At 42.1% G+C, this 26,562-nt stretch overlaps 2 long non-coding RNA genes across 3 annotated transcripts; one reads left to right on the forward strand and one right to left on the reverse strand.

Annotated features, from left to right (window-relative positions):
• Positions 1-245: 245 nt before the first annotated feature.
• LOC138351301 (uncharacterized) lies at positions 246-14,105 on the forward strand. Of its 2 annotated transcripts, none has more exons than XR_011222399.1 (5): positions 246-267; positions 11,310-11,530; positions 12,587-12,640; positions 13,441-13,516; positions 14,068-14,105. It is a non-coding gene; the product is annotated as an uncharacterized lncRNA (long non-coding RNA). The 2 variants fall into 2 exon arrangements; XR_011222398.1 differs by lacking the exon at positions 246-267 and adding an exon at positions 6,843-10,247.
• On the reverse strand, positions 14,037-26,516 carry LOC138351300 (uncharacterized). The gene is made up of 4 exons (XR_011222397.1): positions 26,186-26,516; positions 23,074-23,237; positions 21,733-21,831; positions 14,037-14,135 (listed from the first exon to the last, which is right to left on the reverse strand). It is a non-coding gene; the product is annotated as an uncharacterized lncRNA (long non-coding RNA).
• Positions 26,517-26,562: the final 46 nt, after the last annotated feature.

The following is a 26,562-nucleotide window of genomic DNA, read 5'->3' on the forward strand; positions in this document are numbered from 1 at the left end:
TTACACCGCCCAGTAAATGGTCCACCCACCTCCATGAGAGCAGGCGGACCAGCACTCCGACGCCCCCGCCCTCGCCGTTCACGACGCCCTCCGTCCTCACCATTCACGACGCCCCAACGTCCTCACCGTTCACGACGCCCCCCCCCCCCCCCGTCCTCACCGTTCACGACGCCCCCCGTCCTCACCGTTCACGACGCCCTCCGCCCTCACCGTTCACGACGCCCCCCGTCCTCACCGTTCACGACGCCCCCCGTCCTCACCGTTCACGTAAGAACAATACAAATTTAAGTCATCCAACGGGTAGTCTGTCTTCATACATCCCTCTCTTCACCCCCACTACCACACGCCACAACCACAACCACACACCATTACCACACGCCACAACCAGACGCCACTACCACACACCACTACCACACGCCACAACCACACGCCACTACCACACGCCACTACCACACGCCACTACCACACGCCACAACCACACGCCACTACCACACGCCACTACCACACGCCACAACCAGACACCACTACCACACAACACTACCACACGCCACAACCACACGCCACTACCACACGCCACTGCCACACGCCACAACCACACGCCACTACCACACGCCACTACCACACGCCACTACCACACGCCACAACCACACGCCACTACCACACGCCACTACCACACGCCACAACCACACGCCACTACCACACAACACTACCACACGCCACAACCACACGCCACTACCACACGCCACTGCCACACGCCACAACCACACGCCACTACCACACGCCACTACCACACGCCACAACCACACGCCACTACCACACACCACTACCACACGCCACTACCACACGCCACTACCACACGCCACTACCACACGCCACTACCACACGCCAATACCACACGCCACAACCACACGCCACTACCACACGCCACTACCACACGCCACTACCACACGCCACAACCACACGCCACAACCACACGCCACTACCACACGCCACTACCACACGCCACAACCACACACCACTACCACACGCCACAACCACACGCCACTACCACACGCCACAACCACACACCACTACCACACACCACAACCACACGCCACTACCACACGCCACAACCACACGCCACAACCACACGCCACTACCACACGCCACTACCACACGCTACTACCACACGCCACTACCACACGCCACTACCACACGCCACAACCACACGCCACAACCACACGCCACAACCACACGCCACTACCACACGCCACTACCACACTCCACAACCACACGCCACTACCACACGCCACTGCCACACGCCACAACCACACGCCACAACCACACGCCACTACCACACGCCACTACCACACGCCACTACCACACTCCACAACCACACGCCACTACCACACGCCACTACCACACGCCACTACCACACGCCACAACCACACGCCACAACCACACGCCACAACCACACGCCACTACCACACGCCACTACCACACGCCACTACCACACGCCACTACCACACGCCACTACCACACGCCACTACCACACGCCACTACCACACGCCACTACCACACGCCACTACCACACGCCACAACCACACGCCACAACCACACCACACTAGCACACGCCACAACCACACGCCACAACCACACGCCACAACCACACGCCACTACCACACGCCACTACCACACGCCACTACCACACGCCACAACCACACGCCACTACCACACGCCACTACCACACGCCACTACCACACGCCACAACCACACGCCACTACCACACGCCACTACCACACGCCACTACCACACGCCACAACCACACGCCACAACCACACGCCACAACCACACGCCACTACCACACGCCACTACCACACGCCACTACCACACGCCACAACCACACGCCACAACCACACGCCACTACCACACGCCACTACCACACGCCACTACCACACGCCACTACCACACGCCACTACCACACGCCACAACCACACACCACTACCACACGCCACTACCACACGCCACTACCACACGCCACTACCACACGCCACTACCACACGCCACTACCACACGCCACAACCACACGCCACTACCACACGCCACTACCACACGCCACTACCACACGCCACAACCACACGCCACTACCACACGCCACTACCACACGCCACTACCACACGCCACTACCACACGCCACAACCACACGCCACTACCACACGCCACAACCACACGCCACTACCACACGCCACAACCACACGCCACTACCACACGCCACTACCACACGCCACTACCACACGCCACTACCACACGCCACAACCACACGCCACTACCACACGCCACTACCACACGCCACTACCACACGCCACAACTACACGCCACAACCACACGCCACAACCACACGCCACTACCACACGCCACTACCACACGCCACTACCACACGCCACAACCACACGCCACAACCACACGCCACTACCACACGCCACTACCACACGCCACAACCACACGCCACTACCACACGCCACTACCACACGCCACTACCACACGCCACAACCACACGCCACTACCACACGCCACTACCACACGCCACTACCACACGCCACAACCACACGCCACTACCACACGCCACTACCACACGCCACTACCACACCACACTAGCACACGCCACAACCACACGCCACTACCACACGCCACTACCACACGCCACTACCACACGCCACTACCACACGCCACTACCACACGCCACTACCACACCACACTAGCACAAAGCGTACCACTAAGTAAATATATAATCCACTTGCCATCACCTGTGACTTATCACAATAAGTGAGGTGTGTAAAAATTATAATTGAATTTGCCCAGGCCTCTATAAAAATACTTTAATCGTAATTTTTTTACGCAAAGAGCATCGCGTTTTTTTTTTTTTTTTTGCCCTTACGCTGACTTCTCCTGTTATCTCCTGTTGCTGTTGTTTATTTCCTGCTTTATCAGGTGTATTTTGTCTTTCTCCGGTCAGTCTGTCGCTTTTCTTTTGTTTCTTAAATTTTTTGTCTTTTTTTCTCTTCTCTTTTTTTATCTTTTCTCAGTTTTCTCTTGCTTTTCTCTTTTTTCTTGTTTTTCTCTTCCCAGTCCCCCACACTACTTTAGCCCCCCCCCCCCCCACTCTCCCTCTTTTTCCCGTTTCCTTGTCAAGAAATCCTCCTCCAAGCCCTTGCCAGCCAAACCACCACCACCCACGAAGGCCAAACTCCTTGTCTTAAAAGCGAGGCTCTCACCCCTGCGTGACCTTGTGGCTTGGCACTCGCTCTCTTGCCTCGCAAAATATAGAATAATAACAATAATAAACTCCAGGTTTACCACCACTCGGAAAAAAATAAGAATCATTTACTTGGGCTTTTCATTTCAAGGGAGAGTAACACTTGTAACCCTGCGGTTAGAGCGAGTTTCATGCAGAGTAAAGGAGGAGTGTGAACCTTATGAAAGTATGAGAGGCTAGCACTCTGTTGCTTATATCCTGAGGGATGGGAAAGGGGGTATATAGTAGGCTATTTACGCAACTATATATATTAATTATCTGTCATGGCTTGTGAGTATACCTGAATTTACCTGAGAGGGCCTTACTCACTAGTGCCCTCGACGAGGACAGGAATCAAAGCCTGTGGCTTCTCAAAAATCCCCCAATTTGTCCTGTTTTTTGTTTTCAAGTTCGATTTTAAAATTCAGCAGAATTTTGGCATATACGGCTTCGGCGGATAGGCGTTCCATGGGTTTATAATCCTATGGGTGGAAAAAAATTATTTTCTGTCCTACATTGTGGCTTGTTGAAGTTGAAACCGTTGTTCCTTGTTTGTGTTACATCTGACACTGTGAAGAGGTTATCTGATCCATGTGTTAGTGTGTTATCTTTATACTCGACAGTACACATGCTTTGTTGACCAGACCACACACTAGAAGGTGAAGGAACGACGACTTGACGACAAACGACTTGAGAATGGTCCAGGACGGACCGAAACGTCGTCGTCCCTTCACCTTCTAGTGTGTGGTCTGGTCAACATACTTCAGCCACGTTATTGTGACTACTCGTCTGCACACTTGGCTTCATTCTCGACTCAATCAGGATTCCCGGGTTCGAATCATTCACCTAGCAGTAAATAGGTATCCTGGAGTTAGTCAACTGTTGTGGGTTGCATTCTAGAGAAGCTCAGTTGTTCGACCTTGGGGGACCTTAATATAAGTATAACGTATATTTACCTAAACTTATTTGTATATAGATATACACAGGCTATCTGTCCCCGACAAAACTATTTTTTTTCATATCTAGCATATTTTATTGGTTGTCTCTTATCTAACATCTAGATGTAATCTAGTTCGTATTATCTAATATCTAGTAGATGATATCAAGCATCTCTAATCTAGCATATAGTGTATCATGTCGACCTCTAATTAATCTGATATCTTGCCTCTTATATAACGCCTCTGTAATGATTTGTTATATAATTGGGTGTTAATTATATTGTGTCTAGAGGCATTCAGTTGCAGAGCAGTTACGAAAGTTGCTTATTCATTTGTTGGAACTCCTACGAAATATCTTGAAATTCATTTGGAATTCCTCGCGAAAAGTACTTAACTTATCCGGCCAAGCCGTAAATACTAAAAAAAAAAAAAAAAAAGAAACAGGAATAATGATGGGGTGGAGGAGAACCTTTTGTTGACAATCCGTCGGTTTCTGTTCCCTTGAGGCCACTAGAAATGGTGGCCCCTCGTGTACATATACTCTGGGCTTTTACATGTACAATGTACATGTAGCTTAGTAAATTATATAAATCTCTAGTGCGGGGGGGGGGCCACTTGGATTATTGTATCTAAGCACGGAGACCTCATCTTCAGAAAGACATTGCTACTTTGAGAAGTTCATAGTGGGCAACAAAAATCAATCCAGAACTAAGTCAACTCTCACACCAGGAACGGCTGAGAGCCACAGAGCTAACAACACTGCAAAAAACAAACACAGCAAACCAGGCATGACAGAGATGATCTCATCGAAGCGTTTAAACTACTGAACAGTTTGGAGGAATGTTGATCCAACTACTTCTTCAAAGGGAAAGATGTAACATAAACAAGGAACAACAGTTCCTAGCTCAACAAACCATAATGTGGGATTGAAAATATGAGTCTTTTTTTCACCCACAAGGTTGAACAAGTTTTTTACAACCCGCCAGGGCCGTAAATGCCAAGTCGGTTCAACTTTAAAATTCATGTTGAAAAAGTCAAATAGGGATAGGGGTGGGGGCCTTTGACAAGCCGTCGGCTTCCTGTCCTCGTCGAGGCCACCAGAGTGTTAGGGGAACCTCGGGGTAAATTCAGGTAAATGTGACTCACGACGCCGTTATTCCATGAATTATAATTAAGGAAGATAGTTGAAATTTCTGTTCCAGTAAACATCACTAATTTTATTGTACCAAAGTCACTAACATCAACAACTGTCATTCTCGTCACATCTACAGTGGAGAGGCAGCTTCGATAACTTGTGTGCTTGTGGTAACTAATGCCCGAAACGTTATGCGTCTTAGTGGCTTTGCAAGAATGTAAAAATACCAATCTTATTTAATCTCACATACCCATTGTATCTTCTTGTAAATAAATATTATTAATATATGATACACAAATAGCCGATAGTAGAAGTAGGCGGATATTAAGAGTAGATATTGTGTTCACAGCAGCCAACGGGAGCAGAGAGCTAGGTCTCGGGTTCTATTCCTGTGACATGACAGAGATGTTTTGGTATGTTTTTTTTTCACCTGATATCTCTCTTTGCCTATTAGTAAATCAGTACCTACGAGTTAGGCAGCTTTTATAGACTTCACCCCTTTAAAGGCCTGTAGTTAATTGTCTAGGTCTCTAGAAAAGACTCCAGCCAACCGTAGAGGACAGAAACCGTCGTTGGGCAAGTTTAATATCACCTGATGTATCTGTCCACCTAGCAGTATAAATGCCTGAGAGTTCGAAAGCTCTTTTAGATTGCATCTTGCAGAAGGTTACGTTAGCCTAGGAAACTGTCTTCACTATTTTTGTATTGTTCTTTAATTTATTTCTTGGGTACATTGTGATAAGAAGACAGCTGAAGATATCAACTCCTTGTTTTCCTTCACAAGGGTTCATATGTTCTCTCAGCTAATGTTGTGGGTTGGACATGTATATATGAGCGGGATTAGATGGTTATAAATAGGAGCTGCCTCGTATGGGCCAATGGGCCCTCTGCAGTTACCTTTGTTCTTATGTTCCAAGCGTGGAGACCTTGCCTATTAAAGTATCATCGCTCTGGAAAGAATGTGGCTCTCTGAACTAGCAGCTCTCTATACAAGGCACACGAAAGTGTTTATTTCATGAAATTATAATCAACGGAATGAGTTAAATATTACTTCAGACCGCTCATTTAAAGGGACCAGCGTAACACAAACAAGGGGCAATAGTTTCATGCTCGCCAAACTATAATGTAGAACAGTCACCAGGAGATGCCTTTCTTCGCCCAAATCGTAAGAAACACGTGAAATTTCTTGCCCAACAAAGCTCTAAAAGTAATAATAGTCAAAAAAATATACATTTTATATTAAAAAAACATGTAGGTTACATTGTGCATTGGATTGGTTGCATTTGTAATATAGTGATTTTAAAGCCACTAAATAATGGAGGAGAATTTCCTAAAGCCATCAGCTTTCTTTTTCCTTGGAGGCTATTAAAAATAGCGACTTACAGATAAATTAAAGCGAATAACTAAGTTTACCCAAACGTCGTCAACCAAAGAAAAATGTCCAAGTTTACACAGGAACACAACTGAGCTGATGACGTCATCACAACACCAGCCGTCAAGTGTCATCTGCTCATAAGACACTCCACAATCAACAACAACAAACTCATTACACAATTGGCATATACCCTTATCTACAGGCTATAACGATGCTTGTGAGCTGTGACTCGTCCTCCTGCTGACTGCTATATATTCTACCATTAAGGGAATATACTCTCACAATCTTCAAATTTGGACATATGGCTTAGTCCCGTCGCTGCCTTTCATACTAACAACTCTCATCCCTCAATTGCTCACATAAACTCTGAAAAAATATGAAAAAAAGGTCAAGCTATGCCTAGCCATCAGTCCTGATGCGTCATCGTGACATTCTAATCAACATTGGCACTCGTGCAATAATCTGGAGAAAACCTTCACCCAAACTACATCATAATTACTGTTTGATCGTAATTACCTGCCTAACTCGCAATAAGATAATGGAAGCAAGTGACTAGTATCCAAGGCAGTTCAGCTATAAATTTTAAAAGCTACAATCCATCCCAGCCCAGCCTAGCATCAAATAGCCCAACCACATTCAACTAAAGCTAACACAGCTTAACCTAATGATATATAGAATTCTTGACAATTATAAAGTGAACATTGTTGAAACACCTATGTACAGTTTGACCATTTCCCTGCAATAATGCCCAAGCCTTCCCTAGCTAGTCATCGGGAAAAGAAGCCACACAAAATGCATGGTTCATGAAGAGGAGGATGATGAGGGCTGTGTTACTGTTCCGCCGAACCTTAATGGAATCTGACCCATATATCAATCAGGTCAACCCATGTGTTGCGTTTCCAAAAGGGTCGCCCATGTTAGAATCGGCGTACGCCCTAGTAATATTGTTGAAAACATCTTAATAACTTATTAAACCAAAGGTCTTTTCATGTCAGAAGAACGGCAGAAACTGGATCTATATATGAAAACTCTTTCAGGACAAAATTTAAAGTAAAACTAAAGATATTTGTAGTTGTATAAAAGTTGCATTTTTCATCGGTCGTAGAGCCGGAAATCCGCAATATTCATCTCAGAACAATGCTTATTTCACGCAGAATCGTTAATAAACGTAAGATTTTTGTACGTCTCAAGAAAGATAGAAACATAATCTTCATTTTAAATGCCTTACCATGGGCATATTTGTATTTAAAGCGAAGATACGTGTATTTTTCTAATCGGCGAGCTCCGATCCCGCACAGATCGAGCAACGGAGTAACTCTCTCTCAGAACAATGCTTAATTCACGTAAATTCGTTAATAAACGCAAATGTTTTTATATGTGTTGAGAAAGATAGAAATATAAGCTTCATTTTAAATACTTTACCATAGATATATATAAAGTTCTAATGAAGATACATGTGTTTTAATAATCGCCGAGCTCCGACCCCGCACAGACTGATCGACAGAGCAACTCTCTCTCAGAACAATGCTTATTTCACGTAAATTCATTAATAAACACATATGTTTTATATGTCTCAAGAAAGATAGAAATATAAGCTTCATTTTAAATACTTTAACATAGACATATATAAAGCTCAAGTGAAGATACATACGTTTTTATAGTGGCATTCAGTAGCTTGTCGGTCATGGAATGCAGAAGCCTACGCACTTGCCAATATAGTGTGTAATTAACAAAGATACGCTTATAAAGCCTAAAATATTATATGCCTTCAGAAAGACAGAGATATGCTCGTTATTGTGAGTGCACCAAAGGAAATATATCTTGTTGGAGGACAAAGATATATCAATTCTAAAATAAGTTTCGACTCTCGCTCGGGCGAGAGATAGCGCGACTCTCGCCCCATCTATTGGAGATTCTGTTCACCTAATGACCCAAAGCTACTCAAAGCCTCCTAGCATTACTTAAATAATGAAGAAATATGGTATATTTATTCACTATAATGTTGGTGCTTAATGCAGAACTCGAGAAAACAAATATTTACTATAAAATAATATACTTCCATTATGAAATAAGTAAATATGTGGCCTCATAGGAGGTCAACGGTCCAGGTGTCAATGTTGTGGAGCGACTTATCCAAGATATATTGTTGTCTGGAAAGTGTTTGTTGGCATATCAACCTTCTGTACACAGTGATCCAGTCGTCGCACTTCTCTCCTTAAATGATCGCAAATTTAGTTTATTATATTAACAAGTAGAATACGTATTTCTAATAATATCTAACATAACTAGCCAGAAAATATTTAAGACTTATTGAAAAATACATGTCTGGAAGTTAAATCGACTTCATAGAACAATAGTGTTGGTCTATACTAATCGTTATTCGTTAGTAGGCGTTCGCTACTTAAAACATTTACTGTACTGATGTAAAATCTCCCATGTCTCTTCGCACATGGAACACCGAACCTTACACACTCTCTGATATATTGTTTAATTAATAGAGATTCACTAATAAAGCTTATAATTGTATATGTTATCAAAAAGGCATAGATAAAGTCGTTCTTACGTTTTAGTCACAGAGATTAGATATTAGTAAAGTTCATTTTATTCAGGAAAGTACATAAATAGTCGATTTACAAACATAATATTGGATTTATAGATAGAGCTAGTACATACAATACCTAAAGCCACTAGTACGCATAGCGTTTCGGGCATATTATTGAGAGGAAAGATATTTATATTTAAACAATTTTTTTTTTTTTACCGACGCTCTCCCTATTGATGAGAACTACAAACTAATGAAGATAAATGTTAATTTTATGTAGATACTGTAATAAACGAAAGTTTTTAATGTCATCAGAGAAGCAGAAATATAGGCAAATTTTAAATCCCTTGTCATAAATATAACTGAAGTGAAAGCAAAGATATATGCATTTTGATAGTTACAAAGACAGCTCTTTAACACGGGTGGAACACGAACAAGGGGAACTTAGTACCCAAATGAGCCACAGAGATATTAGAAAGAATTTTTTTAGTGTCAGAGTAGTTAACAAATGGAATGTATTAAGCAGTGATGTGGTGGAGGCTGACTCCATACACAATTTCAAATGTAGATGTGATAGAGCCCAATAGGCTCAGGAACCTGTACACCTGTTGATTGACGGTTGAGAGTCGGGACCAAAGAACCAAAGCTCAACCCCTGCAAGCACAAATTAGGTGAGTACAACTAGGTGAATACAGCTGAGGGGCGGGACCAAACAGCTGAAGCTCAATTCCCTACGCATAACTAGGCGAGTCCATAGGAATTACCGTTTGTCCTGGCGCCATCTATGTTTTGACAGCAGTACTACTAATGTTCCCACGTTATGTGATGATCGCTATCGGGTGTTACGGTCAGTTGCTCTTCTATATATGTTTATGGACAACGTACTAGGTGATTTGAGGCAATTTGCGGCCAGAGTGAAATAGTATCCACGCGGTGAGTGATGGAGGAGGATATATACTGCTGTGTACTCGACCAGCGGGTGAGAGGTAAGTTATATCGAACAATTATGGGGAATAGATGGGTTATTTTAAGCGTAGAATGTCAGGTAACCGGTAACTACACAGATGGGGTAGTGTTTTTTTAAGTCTTTATTTACTAAAGTGGAACATTACATTCAGCCTTTAGCTGAACAAGTCTACTGGTGGGGGAAGTAGACGGGTTTTATGAAAGTATTTTACCTAAATATTTTGTATTTGGTTAACTAGTTCAGCCGTTACCAGGGAGGGTGTTCCTTTAATCTAATCTAAAAATTCTAGCCGGACAAAGTGATTAAATAAAGAAATTGAATAGAACGAAGTGGTTTGCCAGGGTGCTTAACATTTAGTTTAGTTCACTTACTATGCAGCCCATGCTTAAAGAATGCAAGTTTATCATATTGAATTTACCGTAGTTTTACTGCATTTAATATACCGTTTTTACCCTATTTAATTATGTCGGGTAAAGGCCGGTCGTGGAAAGTTCCTAATATAGCAAGTTTTAAAGGAAAAGTTTGAGTTAACTTTAACGCTTAAGTTAGTGACCAATTAGCTTAGTCTATTGTGAGTAAAGTTACTAGAATCTAACATTGCAAGTGCCATTTCACTATTTTTGAGAAACATGACTAGATACATGAATCGCATAGTTTTATTACTAAATGTTCATGGATTAGGTTGCATAGTTGAGGAAATGGTGATAAGGTTTGTGATTTTGTGTACCTTGACTTCAGCAGAGATTTTGATAGTGGCGCAAAATTGATAGGGGCTCGGATCATTGGGAATGCTGACTGAAGTTGATTAGGTCATGGCTATACCAAAGAAAATTAGTATAAATGGGGTTAAGTTGGGAGAAGTGTTGTAAGTAGTGCCTAAAAGCTCTCCTTGGACCTCGTCGCAAGATTATGGTTTAGACTGCAATAGTTGCAGAATTGGCAAATAAAAAATACTGATGCCCTATATAGTTTTGAAAGGGTTAAGACTACCAGATGCAGTTTAATGCTGACAAATGTAAGGTTTGGGGCTAGGTAAAGATGAGATGGTTGTAGATTGTTAAGAGTATTAAATTTTTTGCAGGTGGTAAATTCTCCCCGAGCTGGCACTGCACTCCAGCCTGGGATGTTGATTGGTTAGTCTTCAACTGCCTCCCAACATGGTAGTGAGGTCCTGAGCTGACATGCAGTGAGGAATGTGGAAAGCTTCCTGAATTGGCACATGGTATGCCTGCCTTTCAAACCAGCAGCTGGCACAAATGTTCCAGCTAACATCAGAATAGTGGATGAAGCCCACACTAAAATGTAAGTGGTACAGTAAATGGACCCCCCCCCCTCCCTTTTGACACTGAACAGTTGGTAGGAAGGGGGGGGGGAGAAAGTGTGGCTTATAGTTCTATTGCTACAGAATCTTTTGCCATAAGCCAGTGGCAGTGCCTATTGGCACTTGCTATTCAGAATCTCCCCCTTACATAGTTAATTAAAAAAGAAATGCTGTAGAAATGCACTTCTGCTGTATCTGCCAGTTTGCTAGAAATTGAAATTGGCATACTTGCTCAGCAACTACTTGCCCAGCAACTACTTGCCCTCTTGTACCATGTTACTCGACCATAACATAACCACCACACCACCCATTCTTCTAAAATAACATCCCATATGATAAACTTCTGCTTTTAATAAATATTTATAACTTTAATATTAGTTGGCTTGCATGGTGTTAATCATTCCTTTGGCAGAACTGTAGCTAAATTGTTGCCACAACATTTAATCTATTAACAGTACTGTATCGGGTTCATAAAGAAATTTATAATAAAGACCAAGTGTGGTCATAAGTGCTGCAGAGGGGGGAGATAGAACCTTACACCTGCAGAAGTGTGGTGATAACTGGAGAGAATATGGCCTTGTATAGTTGCTAGTGTAAAAATATTACTAAATTTAGTAAAATCACATTGTCTTGGTAGTATAGTTGGGTTAATTAAGAATTTTCAGACTAAAAAGCTTGGTACATAATTCAACAGAATAAATTTGTCCCCCTAGTAGTAAGCAGTGGTTGCCAAAGAATAAGAATTTGTATATATAAATTTTGTATTGCTTTTATTCAAATGTTATACATGGTTGTTAAATTAAAGTTTGTTTGCAATGTTCCAGAAAAATGTTCATGACTAAAGTTGTTGGAAAATAAAATTTGTATAGGATGTTGACTTGAAATGACTATAGGTTTGTTTGTAAATAATAAAGATGGGACAACAAGATACTTAGTGTGCCATTTAAAACGGCAACTGTTAAACTGGTGGTACAGGTATGAACAAAATAACATCGCTATGCAAATAACTTTAGTAATATTTACTGTTCACATGACAGGTTGTGGAAGGTCCTGGCAACAGAGAGCTGCAGGAAAATACTTGCAGATCTACAGTAAGTAGTGTTGTGTACATTGGAATTAGAGGGTAGAAGTTAATTGCTAAAAACCTATTAAATATTAGGGTATGGAAGTCCAGGCTTAGGCTAGTGGGTACCATATCTGCAAGTTTAGTCCTTTCAGGAATGTATTGAATAGAATGGTATGTTGAAATTGTGAAAATTGTAATGTGGGGCATTAGATCTTAAACAGCATAGTTGAGGGTGTTTTATTAATTTTAATGAAATATAAATCTTGTTAACATTAAATGTTTGTTAAATAAGCTTTAATCTATAAATGTATAACACTGTTAAGGGTAATCATGAGTCAAAGTTAATGGCAGGAAAAGTTTTGTTCTAAGTGATGGTATTTTTCCCTTGAAAGTAAAAAAAATATTAAATGTTTACTTTAGCTTGGTTTTAAATTTATATAGTTTTCCAGAATGTGATTTTGAAAGTCCAAAAGTCCCTCTGTCAGTTGGGTTGTAGTAAAGGTTAATCTGAATAGATTTGCATAAAAGTAAAAAAATAGTAATAACTTAAACAATATACCAATGGCTAAAGATAAATGTAAATTGCCATTGAAGTGCAGTTGTGGATAGTTTCACAAATGACATTTACTGAAACTTGGCAAATTGATGCCATATATATTTATATTGTTAAATTAGATCTTTACTACTGCTACTAGAATATGTAGGAAAGGTAAATTCCTTAAGGAAATTTTTTCCATCTGAATTTGTAAAGTACTGAATGCTAATTTGAAAAGTAAAGCAAGATTGGGTTTAAATCTGAACATAATGTGTTGAAATATTTTTCAGGTGAAAGTGATTTTGATGCATGGACTGGCTTGGAGTGAGGCTCCTTTACTCTGCAAAAGGAAATCTACAAAAGTGGGTGAGTTTGAATTTGATGTTTTAGCTATATCAATGACCTAATCTTAATTCTCTTATCTAGTCCATTTATAGGTGTGTAACCATGTCCTACTGTTACAACCCACAGGGGATGATGCAGTTTGTACTGATCCTACCCCATTTCATAAAAGGGGACCAGGCAGTCCTGCAGACTTCCCTGGCTTGGCTTTTTCAGAGCTTTGCTCTACTACCCATCTAATAGATGGACTAGATTTGCATAGGTTTAGGGACCCTTAACAATGGTTACATTGTTAATTCTCACAGGGCTTGTTTGCTGAATGGATCTAAAACTTTAGTGCCTGGCATGCATTGTACAGTGCTTTCAGTAAAGCATATGTACAATGTGTTGATGGCACTAAAGTGGTGGATGTAATGCACCCATTCAGGGAACAAGCTCTGCACTAAAACCAGAGGAAGGGATAGGCCTTGCTGAGCCTATCTTAAGATAGGATGTTAGGATTTTGTGGGCTTGTTATTAGGCATTGGCGATAATAAAAGTAGTGTCCCTGTTTAATGTTTATTTTTCTTTTACAGGTGATTGTCTCTGGAGTTGTCTTGGCCTTTTGGATCTTCTGTTCATCTAGGAGCATCTGTCCCACAACCTGAAATGGTAATAAATATTAGATGTATTATAAATACTATATGTAAAACTTATTAAATAAAGATTTTAATGAAACTACTTTATATACCTTATCCTGAAATTATGCTGTAAATTGTTGACTACTATTGATGCAATGTTTAAACATCTGAAATTTTTTTTACTTTGAAAATAAATACTTGGTAAAATTTACACCTATTTGTAACTTGTTACATAGGTGCATGCAAAATGCATTGAAAAGATGTAAAAGTGGACTACCTGTTCAATTTACATAAACTAACAAATATTGCAAATTAGTCTGAAATATTAAAGTGGAAGAAACTTTAGTCAATATTTAGTTTTCATATTTGAAAGTAAATTTAAAGCTATGCAACACCTAAGCTTTGTACAAATTAATTAAATTAACTAAAGATCATTTAAATTTATAAAACATTAGAAAAGTGACTGAAGCATCTATACAACATGGTTTTCACAGTCTTTGGTAACTCCAATTTATTCAAAGCTCTTAAATGATTTGTCTGCCAAACTTCAGATATTCTGAAATATTTTACCTAGATTAAAACCATCATTGTTTGAAAGGGCAAAACAGATTACTGTCAATTAGTTTGACCTAACATCTGCAAGGTTCTGAAGTAATGAAATTTTTTTTTGTAAAACTTTGTTTGCTAAAAACAAACCCTGCCTAATGAACCTGCTCATTTTTTTAGAAATGGTAATTGCAACATTACCAAAGGCCATTGTTTTAATAGCCAAAGTACCAAATGAAAGACCAAGAAGCAACAAACGGCTACATGGTAGAAAGGACAAAAGAATGGTTACGAGGACCCTTCCATTTGTTAAAGAAATGACGGAAAAATGCTGTCATACCACAAGGGGTCTTAACCCCTGTCATATACATCACTGACATTAATCTAAATATTACCAACCACAAAAATTGCTGATAACATGTTATAAAGAATATAATATTGAGGCCTTAATGCAGATCTCTAACTCTACAAATAGTAACAAGACTGGCAATTTCTTAATATAAAACAGAAAAAATCCAAGACCTTGCACGTGAGCCAGAACAATCCATATCACAACTACCACATTAAAATGAAACAACAATGAAGGTAAGGTAATTACCAAAGTGCGAAATAATCAGAGGGCACTAAATATCACCAAGAATGCCAATACGAGAACAAAAACGCATAAGGCGAACGATATCAAAAGTATCCAATTCACCTAGAATTCTATCGAGGGATAAGTGACTGCGAGGGACTGTCGGAAAGCAAGACACGCTCGTCCTGGAAGTAGGACATTCAACAAGGATACGCACAACTGTAAGAGGGACAATGCAATTCGGACAATAAGGAGCAGGGCGGCGCTCCATTAAGTGACTGTGGGTTAAGCGGGTATGACCAACCCACAGCCGAGCCAAAGCAGTGTCCCACCGCCGGTTACAGTGGTAGGAGGAAGGCCACGGGGACACTAAGTTTGAGAGTACGCAGCTTGTTACCAACCACAGAGGACCAACAACCCTGCCAACGGGGAAGAATGAATAACAGGATAAAAGTCGGAATAAGGAATACCTTTACGGGAGATGGGACAAGAACGGATAGCTTCCTTAGCGGCAGCATCCGCACGCTCATTGAAACACCAATATGGCTGGGAACCCAGCAAAACTCTACTGATTTAAATTTACTAGAAATAAGAAACAGCCAATGTTGAATCTCAATGACCACCGGATGGACAGGATTAAAGGACCCTAGAGCCATGAGGGCACTACGAGAATCAACTATAACCACAAAGGAGGAATGAGAATGAGAAAGCATGAGACGAAGAGAATAGCATAAAGTTCTGCCGTGAAGACGCTAGCCTCCGAAGGGAGGCGACACATGTAAGTACGGTCAGGAAAAACAACAGAGTAGCCCACACCATCCGCAGACTTAGACCCATCAGGGAAGATGGAAATAGAGTGGGAGTGCGAAGAAAAGTGCTCAAGGAAGAGGCTTTTCAGAATTGTAGGAGGGGTAAAGGCTTTAGTAATACAAGTCAAGGACGTACAAAACTTGGGAAGGGGGACTCTCCACGGAGGTAATGAAGGAACAATACGAGGAGAAACATTAGAAATATGAACAGAAAGAGAATCCTGTAAGCGAGATAACTGGACAGAAAGTGGGAGACAATGAAGAGGAACAGGAACCACAGGAGGAGGAAAAGTCAATGCACAACAGAGGCGAGAGGAAGGATGTTGGAAGGACCGCGCAAGATAGCGAAGACAGTAGCGATCACGGCAGTCCTGAAGAGAGAGAAAGCCAGTGTCAACATACAAACTACAAACTAAGGGCGGGAGTCGAACGAAAGCCACCAGAGCCGAGACGCAACCCAGTATGGTGCAAAGCATCAAGATGGCGAAGAGTAGAAGGAGAAGCAGAAGAGTATGCAGGGCAACCATAATTGAGTTTAGACAGGACGAGAGAGGAGTGCAAATAGAGGAGCGTGCGCCTATCTGCTCCCCAAGAAGTATGGGACAAAACCTTAAGGAGGTTAAGGGCCTTAGAGCATTCAACTCGGAGGCAAGAGATATGGGCTGACCAAGACAAACGAGTGTCAAAGACTAACCCCAAAAGCTTCGCGGAATCCCTGTACACAATGAGATGACCATAAAGCAACAACAATGAAGTAAAGGTCCTTTCAGTAAGAATCTATCATTCACTGAAAGTTGCTGCAGTTAAAAATAAAAGAAAATACAAGTCCCTAGAAATAAACAAGCAACCTTTTTGACGAAGGAAAAGAAGGTAGTTATTCTACTGTATAAATCTAAGTATTCACTTAGATAACTGTATCCAAGCATAGAGGTTCCCCCCCCCCTTCCCTTTCAGAAAAACATCTACTTTCGAAAAAGTTTAACATTGGCCAACAAAAATGATTCCAGAACTAAATTGCCTAATACCAGGAACAAATGAGAGCCATGACAAACACTGCAACCCTCTCCTACCCCCAAGTCTTATGCTATTTATGATCCAAGGTAATTTGACATACTATACTGTACTTCCTACAGACGAGTCTAGTGAGAGGGTGATCTCCTGGCGATTAAATTGAAGCACGATACAGGTGTCAACGAACATCAGTCAGCCCACTTGTCAGCACAGTGGATAACTAATGACATCATAATCTGCAGTGTTGTATGCCTCCCTGTGGCCATTTAAATCAATAAAACACAGGGTTGTGGCAATGTTTACAGCATAAGGCAAGGTATAGAGGAATCCTGGAATGCCATGTAATGTGTAGTCCTTGAATGTGCTTTAGGCAACCAAATTGAATAACAACATTTCTGGTGTTCGGCTATATAATCCGAGTGTCTCATTCGGTATAATGCTTTAAACCTAAATAGGAATTCACTTTAAAGGTCAATTTATTTGGAAAGTGCTAACCAGATTCCAAATTACTGAGCTCTGAAAGTACTACAAGGCAAGTTTAACCGAATGAGTGTTTGCCTATCCATACCCCCATGAGGTATGTGACAACACTGAATAAAGAAAGGGTCTTTGAGCATTCACCGTGCAGGTATTTGACATGACCAATATAGCCAAGTGTTAAAGATCATTCTAAGCAGTTCTGCACAATCCATATACTATCAATTAATATAATTGCACAATGGTGCTTGGTGGATGATATTTCCTATTAAAACTCATTGGACAACTGTTTGTATTAGACATTTTAAACTTACAAATGGTAGCCCTAGATATCGCACTACAGTATTAATTACAACATGAACAATGTAAAATCAATACCACAACAGCAAAGGATGACGGCTTTTCAACAACCGACAAACACGCAGGTTTGTCGGTTGTCGGACAACACCAGCCATCCCGAGAGAGGACGTCCCGAGCATGTACACCCCACAACTTTACATCACCTTTGCTACCTCACGCGAGCACGCAACAGCATGAGGATGCCATACTACCAAACCAACTCCATGCACTTTGAGGCTTTAACAACTCAACATTTAAAAAGTTGATTTAAAAAATCAAACACCTGAATTTTTCCCTAATTAAATTTACTAGGGAAATGCACACCAAGCCATGAAACTTACAATGAAGATGAACAAACTACACACAACTGTCACCAAACTTCCACATACCACCCCCCTCTCACTCCTGCCCTCCCTCCTTAGGTGCTCTGATTGGCTGAGCACCTGAGCCACCACCACTCACCTCTTGTTGTGAGAGCCTAAAGCATGTTTGGTTGCACTTTAAAAGTTCCCGAGTGTACTCGCCTAATTGTGAGTACCGCCTGCCCGGTTCACCATTTTGTTTTTCAATCTACCTCAATTTACCCCTTTACAGTCAAATATTATGCAAAATTCTGTTTAAGACTTGTCCCTTCTTAACTTGAATAACTGCTTTGGCCATCTGCAATCTTTCTAGGTGGGTAAAAATGACTCTTGAGGCCAGAAAGGACTTATCAGACGGCGATCATAACAATACGGTACACACACAAAATCACAACCTGATATACACCAAGCAGAAAATCCACTGCAGCTGTGAGGCGACGTAAACCTTTGCCCAAGGCACTGGCAGCTGCATACTCTACCACAGTATATTACTGACTTTGTAAAAGTCTTACAACCGGATTTCCCCATAAATCACAGCAAGTTTTGAGGCCCCTCCTTGAGTCAACGTCTTACGTAAGACCTACAAGCACTCAGGTGAAGGCTGAAGCAGTTCAACACCATACGCCCCAACTTCAAATACACAGTTGAGAGGCGGGACCAAAACCGTGATTTTCTGTGTGTGCCTGAAGTTGGGGCATACGGTCTTGCTTCACCCTTCACTTTACCCTTCACCGGCGTACTTCAGGGGTTTTATTTAATACTTGGACTGGCTTCAGTAGGGCCTCCAGACTTTCTGTGGCTTCACAAGTGTCACGTGAATCCCCTGCATAGCAGTGGAACTGCCTTTTCCCTTCACCTTCAATGCCTCTGCACTGGAAGTATACATCTACACCAGCCCAGAAGAGTCATCAGTCCTGCCACCTCTCCATACCCCCCAGGGCCTGGCACGGCCTGGTACGACTCAGAGGCAAGCCGGGCGCCACTGCTAACTGGCAGTTTGTCCCCACAAACAAGCAGTTAGCCGCCTTCAACTGACAGTGGTACAGCTCAACACAAAGGCACCGCCAGCCACAACGAGCAGTTTGCTAGTTGACCAGATGTCCACCTCGTGTTGACACTGGATGAGTCATCACCGCCGGACTATATAAAGAGCGCTGCCTCCCTGGAGAGGCAATCTCTCCCTTAGTGCTCTAGGATCACCTTGGTGTCTCTAACCCGTCATCCACTTCCAGCCAACATCATGTGACTGATGCCATGGTGGTATGGTAGCTGTCTTCAGAACACCAGTATATCTTCATACTTTTATTCATTGCTTATAGTTTATTTTTTGCATTTAAGGTCATACTAACTTGTTCACCTTTGCATTACATGATAGTCAAGTATTGTCATGTGTTATTTTTGTTCATTACTATTTCAGTAAATTGTTTAATTATTTATTTGATAATTTTCATTTGTTTCCACCTGCAACTTACACACTGCAAGGCCAATAGCAGCATTTCTTTCATTTATGTGAGGGAGAGCCATACCATCTTGGTTCAGTATAGCTGTGATACCATAACCCGTCACACAAGATATCCAGTTGTAAGACTTTTACCATCAGTGGTGGTAGAGTATGCAACTGGCAATGCCTTTGTTACAGGTTCGCTTCATCTCACAGCCCCAGTGGATTTTCTCACACATTTGAATACATGAAACAACTTTATTTGATACATTCCAAACCAAAGTACTGTACAGTACAGTAATTATCAAACCATCAAATGTGTGGGATAATCATAGTGCGCTAAATATCACTAATGTCGCCAATACAAGAACAAAAACGCATACGGCGAACAATATCAAAGCTATTGAATTTACCAAGAATTTTATCGAGGGACAATTGACAGTGAGGGATGGTCGGGAAGCAAGACACGTAAGTCCTGGAAGTCAGGACATGTAGAGACAACGGTTTGGACAATAAGAAGCAGGGCAGCGCTCCATTAAGTGCCCGTGAGTTAAACGTGTATGACCAATATACAACCTCGCCAGAGCCGTTTCCCACCAACGGTTACGGTGGTAGGAGGAAGGCCACGGGAACACACTACTCTTAAGAGCACGCAATTTGTTACCAGTAACAGAAGACCAACAACCCTGACAATAGGGCAAGAATGGGGAAATGAATAACTGGGTAAAAGTCATAATAAGGAATACCTTTACGGGAGATGGGACAGGTGCGGATAGCTTCCTTAGCGGCAGTGTCCGCACGCCCATTTAAGAACACACCAATATGGGTGGGAATCCAGCTAAATTCCACTGTCTTAAATCTACTGGAGATAAAAAACAGCCAATGTTGAATTTCAACTACCAAAGGATGGACTGGATTAAAGGATTCTAGAGCCATGAGGGCACTGCAAGTGTCAACTACAAACACAGAGGAGGATTGACAGCGAGAAAAGAGTTGATGAAGAGCATAGAGAATAGCATAAAGTTCTGCCATGAAGATGCTAGTCTCCGGAGGCAGGAGACACAAAGGTGCAGTCAGGAAAAACAACAGATTAGCCTACACCGTCTGCAGACTTAAGACCCATTGGTGAAGACGGAAATAGAGTGGAAGTGTGAAGAAAAGTGTTCAAGGAAAAGGTGATTTAGAACTGTAGGAGGGGTAAAAGTTTTAGTCATGTGGGTCAAGGCTTACAGAATTTAGGAACGGGGACCCCTCCATAGGGGCAAAGACGGAATGACACGAGGGGAAATATTGGTAACACAAACTGAAAGAGCATTTTGTAAGAGAGACAACTGTACAGAAAGAGATAGGCGGTGAAGGGGAACAGGAACCACAGGATGGGTAAAGGTCAAGGCATGACATAAGCAAGAGTGAGGGTGCTGTAAGGACCGTGCAAGGTGGAGAAGACAGTAGCGATCATGGCGATCCTGTAGAAACAGGACGCCAGTTTCAACATACAGGCTTAGGGTAGGTGTCGAAGAAAAGGTACCAGAGCTGAGCCGTAACCCAGTATGATGCAGTGTGTCCAGATGGTGAAGGGTAGAAGGAGAAGCAGACGAGTAAACAGGGCCATAATCGAGTTTAGACAGAACGGGAGAGGAATGTAAAGAGAGGAGCAGTGTCGATTAGCTCCCCAAGAAGTATGGGACATGACCTAAAGTTAGTTAAGGGCCTTAGAGCATTCAACTCGGACGTAAAAAATATGGGGCGACAAAGACAAACGAGTGTCAAAGATTAGCCCTAAAAGCTTTAGCAGATTCTTTGTACAAAAGGGGATGACCCCTGTTACCTAACAGTAAATAGGTATCTGGGAGTTAGCTGTTACAGGCTGCTTCCTAGGGGGGTGCGTGTGTGGGAGAAAAAAAAATTTAGTAGTTAACCACTGAACTGCTCTGTCTCCAAATAACACCCTGATGCACAAGAAATAAATTCTTTCCAAAAATTTTTTTTATCTTCTTATATTGTTAAAATGCAGAGTCTGATCACGGGGAAACTAAACAAAAAATATTGTATGTGACTTACTTTAGCTGCGATGGAGCTGGGAAGTTGAGCAAATTATGGGCGCTGAGCGTTGGAGCGATGGGGGTCTGTCGGCCCCGCCACCCCGTGCGACGGCAGTTGCTGCGAATAAAATGTTGCGCAATTATTTTGAAGTTTCTCATTCATTTCTTTTTTTTTTGCTGTAATATTATTTAAAAGTGTGTAATTTGTGGAATTTATATAATTCAAAGTATAGAACATCGCTATGCTCAAAATTATGGGCCTCATATATGCGACATATTCTACAATCAAACAGTGTTTTTGCTGTTATTACACTATATACACACATTGTATATACCCATCTACGTATGTATTCATCATAACGATCCACTATGTTGGTATGGTGAGCCCAAAAAACATGAGTGAGCTGCCACACCCTGCCAGTCCTCCCTCCCTCCTCCAACACATTATTCACCAACATTCCTCCTCCCAAAATACTGTTATTGTGTTTATTACACTATTTACACACGTTATGTATAAGTATGTACATGTTTTATTCATGTACATACGTACATACTTGCCATCTCCTCACCTCTCTCTCTTGCCTACTTAATGCTCTTGCTTCCCTCATCTCATCACAATCGACTTTATAATGGTCCAGGACGGATCGAAATGTCGTCGTCTATTCAATTTCCAGTGTGTGGTTTGGTCAACAATGAAATCTTCATGCAAGATCTTATAAAGAAAACCCCTAGAACGAGTTTTGCAGATACGAAAGAGTTTAAGGTGAGTAGGGGATGGTTTGAGAAATTTTGAAAAAAGACGTGGTATTCATAGTGTTGTGAGGCATGGTGAGGGTGCCAGCTCAGACAAAGTAGGGGCTGAAAGATTTGTTCGTGATTTTAAAGATTTTGTAGATACTGTATTGATGGATATATTCCACAACAAGTGTTTAATTGTGAGGAGACATGGCTATTCTGGAAAAAATTGCCGAAGAGGACATACATTACCCAAGAGGAGACGTCACTGCCCGGACACAAGCTAACTTGGGCTAACTTGTGTCAGGATAGGCTAACTCTTGTGCTGTGTGGCGATTTGAAAATTAAACCCTTGCTTGTGTATCATTCCGAAAATTCAAGAGTTTCAAAAAATATATAACGTGCAGAAAAACTGTGATGTAGAGTGGTTTGCCCTGCCATCAAAAAATATCTGCAAGAGAAAAGTTTGACACTAAAGGGCCTGCTTCTCGACAATGCTCCTGCTCATCCTCCAGACTTGGAGGATGCATTGTTGGGGCCACTTTTTTTTCTAGGGATATTCCTGCATGGGCCCTAAGTTTCTGGCTAATGAACCAATGACATGAAGGAGGAGTTTTCAACCTACCTTGTGTTAGGTGTGCAGGGGTCAATAGGCTGAACATAATGTCAGGAGCAAAGGGGGGCGTTTGCCTCTTCAAACATAATTGTGACCATCTTCATCTCTTCGAACTATCCTAAATGCTCTCTTCACCTGTCTGACCAAATTGGGTGTCCAGACCACCTTTGAATCTGAAATTGTAAAATTAATAGCAATTTCAGAATATTCAGTCCATTTATACTAACAAAATTATACATACAGTACTGTAATTGAAATTTTACAGAATGATAAAGGCAATTTAGCAACTTTGTTAAAATGCACATGGGGGAAATACATGAAAATAGGTTAATATTGTTTGTAAGGTTGATGGGAAATGTTTATTACTTTTATGATTTAAAAGATGTACTGTATAGCCCTGATACTCCATCCTGGGTGCATTCCACCAGGTAATGACCACAGCAAAAGTTTTCCACGAGGCTCTATTGTCACACAAACTTTTCACATTTTCAAACTTGATTCATCTTTTCCCTCCCCCCCTCGTTCCAGGGGTTTTCTTTAAAAGGTCTTCATGCAAATGCCTTGGTTTCTCACAAATGATGGCCTCTGAAATGCTATCACCTGCTAACTCTTTGTTGTGTATCCAAATTAATAAAAACTTTTTAACATCCTCAAGTGTTTGTGTTCTTTGTTTCAGGATTGTTGATATGCCTTTTGCCACTTTAATGTTCATAATGACCTTTTTCTTAGCAAGTACAGTGCATATTGTTGACATAGATTTGTTGTACTGCCTAGCTAGTTCAACAACCTGTGCACCATTTTGATGTTTATGAATGCTCTCTTGTTTTTCCTCTATGGTCATTCTCACATGTGTTTTCTTGGCTTGAACCTTACCACTGGCTTTCTTGGGACTCATGGCAAGATATATCATAACAAATTTTATGTTCAAATAGCCAAAAATCCCAAAACAAATGTAATGCTTTACAAAGAATTCAGGCGCGATACTTACTAGGCAGGAGACACTGGTAAACTGAGGCGCAATCACCATGCCACCACGCGCTAGGTCAGCCCATACGTATATCAACAAACTCCTTTCCCGAGGCAAAGTTTGTAACCCGATTCAAATTTTTCGAAGAAATTAGGCTCGTAACCCGAAAAGTTCATAAATATTCATTCGTAAGCCGAGGTGTCACTATATATAACTAAAAAATTAAACTCAGGATTACTTTCAACCCCCACCCCTTTTGCTCTACTCCATCGCCACCTACCTTCACCCCCCTCTATGATGTACTCTTCCATAGACACCTACCTTTGCCCCCCTCCTCCCCTCTACTCCTCCATCATCACCAACCTTCACACCCCCTCCCTTCTCCTCCTCCATCGTCACCTTCCTTTCACCCTCCTCTATGATGTACTCTTCCATAGACACCTACGTTCACTGCATATAATGCTCCCCTCTACTCCTCCATCGTCACCTACTTTCACCCCCCCCCTCCGCTCTACTCCTCCAGGGTCGCAGACAATTTCACGAGCGTGAGAACTACGAGTTCTCTAACTACTCTCACACTCCTACTCTCTCACCAGTGAGGGGGAGGGAAGGAGGGAGGAAATGAAGGAAGAAAGGTGGGGGAGAGAGAATAGGCAGGGGGGAGGAGGGCCTAGATACATTTCTTCCATATAGATAGGTAGACTGAGGGAGAGCTGCTTGCCAAGAGCCCTATCAGACAGGCTTCCTATTCCTCAACCCACCCTAATATGCCACATCCTGGTCAGGACAACTTGCTCGATTGTTATTCTTGGTGTGACTCGAGAACTGACCTCGAGGCGGGGCATGGGCATGGATTATCTCCCTGGGGCACGCACCTCCCTGCCCCAGCTCTCTCTCTCTCTCACATAATCTATCAAGGGTCTAACATGAGGTCATTGTGCCTACCAGAAGTGTATATGTCCAAGGCTGGCCACCTGTCTGGACCATTCAAATGTAGAAACACGTAATTAGTCTATGAAAATTATATATAATGCTACAATTATAAATTAATTTGTTCGTGGTCATTCGTTTATCAGTATTTTAATATGAGGTATATATACGCATGTATGTATACGTTGACGTACACATATATGATTATGTGTATAGAATGATTATGATTATGTGTATAGAATGATTATGATTATGTGTATAGAATGATTATGATTATGTGTAATCATATATGATTATATCTAATGGAATGCATTAGTAAGTGATGTGGTGGAGGCTGACTCCATACACAGGTTCAAGTGTAGATATGATAGAGCCCAATAGGCTCAGAAACCTGTACACCTGTTGATTGACGGTTGAGAGGTGGAACTAAAGAGCCAGAGCTCAACCCCAGCAAGCACAATTAGGCGAGTATATGAACAAATGCACATGTACACTTTCAAATGAATTAAGATACCTTGAGATACACAATGACTTAGTTTAAATAGTTTAAACACATTATGGTACTGATTTTGACATGCTGATGTCTGGAAGGGAGAGGGGGTGTGGGGGGTTATTGTCTGAGGTGGAGGACCAGAGGAGGGGGTCAGTGGAAGGATGGTGGCTGGAGGGATGCCATTGTTCTAATGGTTATGAAAACAATTATTGATGGCAGGAATTCAGTGGGTGTGTACTTCACCCGCACCATCACCATACTGTGCCCTGCTACAACCCCCCCCCCCCCACTCCACCCATGCTGTGCGGGGCGTATTACACATTATGGGATAACCGATTGTCTGTCCATTCCTGTCTGCTCGTTATGCTGCCCTTCCTTTTGAAAATTGTCTGCTTTATCGACTTCCTTCAAGACCACACGTTAGCCTCTTATCACGCCCTCTTACCACTCTCAGGGAGCCGGCTCTTCTATACAATAGTTACCACTCAGTCCCCAAGGTGAAAGAGTGTCCGGCCATATGACTTGTTACGTGTACTTATTTGCGATTCGTTTGGGCTGTCACGTGTGGTGATTAGTGTTGGGTAAGGCTAGGCCAGGTCAGGTCAGACTAGGCCAGGTCAGACTAGGCTAGGTAAGGCTAGGCCAGGTCAGGTCTGGTCAGGTCTGGCTAGGCCAGGTCAGGCCAGGCATAGGCTAGGCAGGGTGAGAGAAGTAAAGCGGCAGGTACTTACGTTTCCGAGAAAGTAGCGGCGGTAGTATATTGTTGATTTAGATTCGACGACATCCTGAAGCTAGTAGGTGGCGGCCTCATCGCTCTCGAACTTCTTGTTGTTGTAGGGGATACGAGGCACACCCAATATCCCCCTTACATTGATCACATCGCACACTAATATTTTTACTATTTCGGACACCAGATTTGTCTGTTTCGTATATGTATAATTGTTCAATATTAAAACCACAATAGAATGCTCTAAGTACTTTCGTATATTAATACATCTTCAGAAGGAATGGTTCGCTCTGAAGATGTATTAATATAAGAAAGTACTAAAGGAAATTCCTGTTTCAATTCTTCCTCCGTGGTCTGACACTCTTATTATATATTGTATAT

Source organism: Procambarus clarkii, chromosome 49 (assembly GCF_040958095.1).
Source record: "Procambarus clarkii isolate CNS0578487 chromosome 49, FALCON_Pclarkii_2.0, whole genome shotgun sequence".
In the NCBI taxonomy this organism is placed as follows: domain Eukaryota; kingdom Metazoa; phylum Arthropoda; class Malacostraca; order Decapoda; family Cambaridae; genus Procambarus; species Procambarus clarkii.